This window comes from Acanthopagrus latus, chromosome 3 (genome assembly GCF_904848185.1).
Source record: "Acanthopagrus latus isolate v.2019 chromosome 3, fAcaLat1.1, whole genome shotgun sequence".
NCBI lineage: Eukaryota > Metazoa > Chordata > Actinopteri > Spariformes > Sparidae > Acanthopagrus > Acanthopagrus latus.
The window spans coordinates 8,578,378-8,585,455 of NC_051041.1; positions in this window are offsets into that span (position 1 = coordinate 8,578,378).

Here is a 7,078-nt window from a genome sequence, read left to right on the forward strand (position 1 = left end):
CCATTTCATTTTATCTGGGACACTGCAGAGAGAGGTAAATAGAAGAAACATATTTCAGTTGCATTGGTGAGGATTTGGAATTACAAGTTTGAAACTCACACTTCTCAGGCTTCTCTTGTGTTATGATATGCACAAGAACATTTAGAATTCCGATTCAATAATGAGGCGTGTTACCCACAACTCACGGAGTCAAGTCCATCACATGAAAACACATTTGATACGTCACGTTGATCCTCTACCATCAAAGCAAGAGATAAATAAACCAAACGGATCGAGCATGGGGAGAACATGCCGCTCTGCATATAAAACTCTAATAGACTCCTAATTTGACCCTTCGATGAATAACTGAGAATAGATGAGTCCAGTCTGCTCTGAAACTGGGTTAGCCTACTTCTGCCTGATTCATAAAACTCGAGAGGTGTGCACGTGTGTGTGTGACATTGCAGCCTATCCATGTTTTCATGGGACGACAGGGTGTAATTGTTTGGATATCAATTACAAATACAGCAGCAAATAGTGCCGACACATTTCCAACAGCTGTATTAAGGCCATACTTTCTGATCAAATAGGCTTTTTTTTTCAAATGTTTTTCTTTTATTTATGGTTACCTAACAGAAACCAAATAAGGGCTTCCCTCTCATCAGGAGGGTGAAGCGCTGTCCTTGTGACATCCATCATATTTGTTTCACCCTGCTAACACCTTTGACGAGGCGACATGTGGAGCACTGCATTAGAGATGAGAGATTTCTTTCATTTCCTTCTTCCGCTGCGTTTCTCCGTCTGTTACCCTGTTTCGCAAATGAGATGTTTTCACACCCTGCTCCAATTCAGCAGCCGGTGATATTGTAATGTGGGGCACTTACAACCTGCTGCCACTGTTAGCGAGGTTTTAAAAGTGGAAGAGGTCGAAATAAGGTCAGTGTAAAACCCAAACTCTGGACAGATTTTCCCATCCCCTGTAGAAAATGGTTCCGTGGTGCTCTGTCAGGAGGTTGCTCGGCTGTTTTTCCTTCCATTATTCGTTGTGTCGCTGTGTTGACACTTGGACTCGGTCCATTCAATGGGCTCTTGCCGCAGCCACTCTGCCCCTGTTGAATTTTAATGAAACCTGCATAGAACAGAGATGTGTTTCCATGCAAGGAACATGAGAAACAATTTTTTTCGTGTGCTTGCATTAGAAAAAGGGATGTAAAAGAACAGTGCAGATAAGTGATTGTCAGTGATTGTTACAGATTTTATTTTGTAGTTGCACCTTGTTTAAATTGACCCGTCTTATTTATCTGTTTACTCTAAACAACACTTCTATTTTGGCTGAAATACTAAATCGTTAAATGATCATGATAAGGGCAGGCTATACTGTGTAAAAGAGCAGTTACAGAGGCTTCATTTAGTTAGAACTGTTAAACTGATAAATATGTCAAACACTTTAAAATGCTTGTATATCTGCTTACAGGTGTTATTCATTGAGAGATTCTGCACCCTTTTATACTTTTATACTGCATACAAAAGTGCAGTGATGAAATGTAACTTGGAAACTGTGCATCTGGTCAAGTATCGGACTTCAGTTCAGTTTTGAGGTACTTGCACTTGAGTATTCCCATTTTCTAGCGCTCTGTACTTTCACTCCACTACATATATTTGACAAATACTCATAATTATAGTGCTCAAGAACCAAACAATCTAGATGCAGGATTTAACAGAAAGATGGTCGGTAGACTTTAAGTTTTGTTGGGGTTAAGTTACCGGAGAGCTTCTGATTTTGTTTTTCCCCTTCGTGACCCGTTAAGATGAAGGTCAACATCTATTGAAATAAGAGCGTTTCATCCTCCTGCAAAACAGAAACATTTCTCATAATGGCTGCTGTTGTTGCGGCAGTTTCACTTCTGAAGAGAGTCTGATTCAGTATTGCATGTTTATTGCATTTTGTGTCAACAGTCAAAGCAAATTAAAATCTGTCATTTTCTCAACACTGCTGTGAGTTGTCCTTTTCTATTGAACTGATCTGACTCAGCCCCCTCTGTTCATGATGAGTGCCTACGCTAGTGACTCAACTGTGTGACAAGGTCACCGCTTTAGAGGTCTATCTATCTATCTATCTATCTATCTATCCTATCCTATCCTATCTCCTGCTTCCCTTTCAGGTCTTAAATGTATAATTGACTGTGGAAACATTAATATGATTTGTGGATCATCAACAGGCTGATTTTAACAGTATATATCTACATATTAAAAAGACCCGCACACTCGAGGTAAATCCACACAGGTGATTTGAATAATTCTGGCTGATTAGACTTCCTCTTGTGACTCTCCGAGAGCGCCTCACTTACCACCCCAGCATGCTGTGGCACCGCCCTCCTTCAGCGTGACCCTGAAGTTTTAGGTAATTAGCGATAATTGAAAACATCTGTGTGTTTGTGTGCAGCCCTTAAATCACTTAAAGTGCAATTAATAAAGAAAGATTTTTTTTCTTTGTGTCAAGGGATGAGTTCAGTCACTCTCCACTCAGCCTCTGAGTCGAGTCGAGTAGTCTCACAGCAAAACTGTTGCGGCATTCTCCTGAGGACAGAACAACAACAAAAAAAAAACACTTCCACGCAGCCTCTCTGGCACAATGCAAATTTGTAATACACTGAATTATCATTTGTGTCCTGCCAATAAACCTACAAACTTAGAAACATTTGAAAAACAGTTTGCTCAGACGAAAAATCTAAGTCGTCTCTCTGTTTCACTTGTTTCTGCTTTTCACACCTCAGTTATGGCCTGACTGTGTGATCTCAGTGCAGACTGCTCCTGTCTTAAAATATTAAACAACTAAGGTTTGCTTGCGCAGAAGCTTTGGTCACATGTTCTACCTGCAGTAGAATATCTCAGTCCTCCTCTGCCTTCCCTTCTACACTGACAGTTTCTTTCGTAGTCTGCTGAGGTCAGCTGATGCTAAGGTCTGTTTGTCCAGGGCTTTACGTATACAGCTCACCTCTGGCGTATGTTAGAGGCTCAGACTTACTTGTGCTAGAAAGTTGGATTTGATTGATTTTTGAGGCATGCTTACTGTGTGCATGGTTTATTCAAATTATTTAGATTTCCTGACTTTCCTGTCTGTCTTTCTATCTACTACTTAAAGGTCCATTGTGCAGGTTTAGAGGGAAATTTAAAAAAAATATTTTACTAAGAATAGTGGCGGAGTCCGCCAAGTTCCAGCACCATGACACTAAACCAAACATTTGCTCCAGAGAGCGACTTCTTGCGTTTTATGGCCACCATGGAGGAGGGTGGGGTGAGGGGTATTCAGTTGGATTTAATCTGCAACCTCTCCGCTACAAGCCACAAAATCAGACAGACTGGATCTTTAAAGGGGCTCTTTGGAACTTCTGTGTCGTGCTGGAGGCCGTCTTTAGTTTATGTTAGCAGTCTCCATTTCAAAACTGACGTTGGCTTCTGCCACAGAAAATCCTTCACAAAGAAAATCCACAGTTGAGGTTATCCACAGGTTTGTTTGGGCAACCGAGAGAGACGGGGAAGGTCAATTTTCACGGCATGTAACAATCTGCTCCCATACGGCCAATAAAAAAACAATCAATACATGTGAACTGTGACATATTGTCACAAAGAGCCACTTTAAAATCAAAAATGAATGAACAAAACATTGTCAAACCCTTTGGGGGATACGTGGCTTGTTTATGCTGTGGCTCTGCTGTTGGAAATGACATTTGATCTTTGAAATATCATTAGTCACAACAAATGAAAGGAGCCCGTCACGTATTGGTCATTGCTGTCAGTTTCTGTTTGCATTTGTTCCACGCTGAATGGATTCAAAAGCGGTCGTGCCCCCTCAGTGTAATTCATGATTGGGTTCCTACAATTAGTGACTCACTGGTGTGGAAATAAGTCTCAGGCTGAGGAAGGAGGAGGCTTTAACTCTGGTTTTGACTGTGCTAAAGACCATGTGAAGATCGTTTAGCTCCTTAATGATGCTCTAATGATAAGAATGAGCTCCACCATTGTTCTGGGGGCCGTTAACCGTGACTCACTTTTTCTTTTAATGATGTCTTCACATCATTTTCTGCATTAAGAATAGCGTCAACATCCATGATGATTAAGAGCACACTCAAAAATGATGAGAAAATTATGATTTCACTGTAAAAACACAACTACTTCCGACTACTTACTACTACTTAAAGCTTTCCACAAACCTGTTGCTTACACTGGGTGGCAGTATGCATTCATTTTTACACTAAAGGCAAGTTAACTTGTGATGAACAGCTTTTCTACATCCCCTGCACCTGAGCCTACAGTTTGGAACATACAAACATTCAAACAAATACATTTCAGATCATTTGAAACATGCAAATGCATCCAGTGCACAGAGGACCATGGAATCTAGCTTTTTGTGCTGTTTTTTGCAGCGAAACAAATCTTAGGCGCTTTATAAGACGCAGCCTCAGTGGCAATGCAAATGCAGTTATGCTCTCTTAAACACATGCATGCACAGACTCTAACTCATGCATCAGTGAGGCAAGAGAATGGTTTTGTCCACTCTTTGTTCAAGGAAAAGATATAAATGCTAAGTCTTTTGTCATAATCTCCCTGCAGCACTGACCATCAACTGTGTCTGCGAGGGAACGTATGACTCAACACGGTGTACTCTGAGGCACTCTGCAGCACCTTTGCAATCAGCCCCGCAGTTTAAACCCTCAGTCGATGCTATCTTGCTGTAATAGACCATCGATTAACTGGAGTGAAATCTGAGGATCATCTTCAGCAGGTTATCTTGCGTCAACGGCTGAAAGAAAAGTTTTTCTTTTCGATCCACATGACTGTTTTACGCACACGCGTCTAGCCAGTGTGAAAGACAGTGGTCCCCATGGAAACAGGTCTCCTATCCACAGGAGCTCCATAAACAGATTTCCTGACAGAGAGAGAAAAAAAGAGAAGGAGTGAGAGGACAATACTCAAAATTGAAGGTCTGCAACTGTATGCAGCAAGCATCTGCACATATACTATATCTCCACATGCCATTTCTTTCTTCCTCCATTTGGCTCTAGTGCCAATGACTCACCTGCTAACTTGACGCAAATGAGGTATTTTCTGGCAGTGCTCACACTATAAGCCTCAAGTTTTCATGGGGTACCAGCATGAACTAAGTGAGGTTAGATGAAAGCAGCCACCAGACAAATGCAATGACTCAAACCTCCCTGTCTGTAAGTGCTCTCTGCACAGGAAGGAAAAAGGTACAGATTAGAAAAGGTCAACTGCATTATATTTGGCGAAGAATTCCCTCCCTCTCGCGCTGAAAATGGATGTGAGGATGTGACGGTAAACTGAAGTTTCATTCAGAGAAATGGCATTTGTGTCCCTTATCATCTCGCGTGGGATGTGAAGAGTAAAACACTGTGCCATGTCTCCACAAATGGCCTTTCATTGAGGCCTGTGCCACCTGTGGGCCTGTGTGTAACACTGCCTTGCGTGAGGTTTATTTCTGGCGAGCTCCTAATGGTCCCATACAAACCATGAATAGCAAACTCAGCAGACACTGGGCGTGCACCACTCTGGAAGAAACATCTTGGCAGGGCCATTGTGATCAACGCTGGTTCCCTGCGCGGGTAAATTATTAGCTGCACTGGCTAAGAATAGTTCCTTGAATCCACTCCCAAACATTAAAGATAATTACTGGTGATGTGCAACCAGTGGCTCATTTTCAGGACTTGTATTTTTAGGCAGTCCATCAAACTGCCTTCTAAAACAGAGCCCACAGGAGTTTAATATAGCGCTTTTAGAAATCAGCAATTCGAAATAAGAACTGCCTGCGTCACAAGACAATGGGTTAAAACATACAGTAGGTGTCTTCTTTAAATTTAGCAAGTAGAGAGGAATCAGATGTCTATTATCTTTATATAACCTCCAGCAAAGAGAGGTCATGCTTACAAAATGATCCAAATGGAACAAAATGATTTGTTCACGCTGTTGACTATTAGTAAGTGAGTTAGTTGCAGCTCTCCAATAGACCTCTGGGTGTCAAGTCTCCCTCTGGGTGTGAGGTTCAACCCAAGCAGCAGAATGAAGGTTTCTGCAAACATTTCTGCAAAACCACAGAGAAATTCAAGCTGTACGTTTCTTCATGCTGGTTTTGGTTACACTTTCTATCCACCTCTTGTCGTAACGCTGTGCTTATGCTCTGATTAAGTATAAGCATAAAAACACTTGGTTAGGGTTTGGAAGACATTATGGTTTGGCTTAATATGCCAGTTTTGGTTGCCACAAACACAGCTGTGAATGTGTCTTTAAAACATCAGGTTTTGCTGAGACAAACTGGTGGGTGGTAGTCCAGAGTTCTCCTTGGAAATATCCAGTAGTTTCACACCTACAAATACCAAAACGCAGACTCGAACTGCGATCACCCGTTTGGCGCCCTCCTCCCTTGTAACTCCACCACCATACCCTCTGCATACTGATCTTAATGTGATCAGGCATTTAATATGTTATATGAATGTGAGACATGTCAATGTGGTACTTGGTCTAGAATATGTACAAACTTGCTTTCAGGTCAGTCCCTGGTTTTATATATTCTTTCGCTTGCCCTCGGTGGAAACATTTATTCAAATGCTTTTAATCCTGGCTTCAAAAAGTGCTCCATAAATAAAGTTTGACTGACTTACAATCAGCTTTCTACATGTATATTCATATAAAGATATTAGTAGATGGTTCAACATACTTTCAAGGACCGGATTGGGAAAAAAAAAAAACATTTGACAGCTCAGCCCACTAACACACAATAGATGTTCTCCCTGAGGAGTACCAACTTTTGTTTTACCGCCTACATCACAACAAAATCAACAGCAAAACCTACTTACTGACGAACTTAATGATGGCATTGAACTTTTTCAAGATCAATTTTGAGAGCTGAAGTTACCAACTTAAAAATAACTCATTTGAGTCCATTTGTGTTTACAGCACACCTTACAGCAGACGACGGGTGTCACTATATTTTGCAGAGAAAACCTAATGTTGCAGGTTATTTTAGGGCAGACTTTATCCGATCACTTGATTTGTGTGTCTGAGCAAGACAAATTTTTTTTTTCTC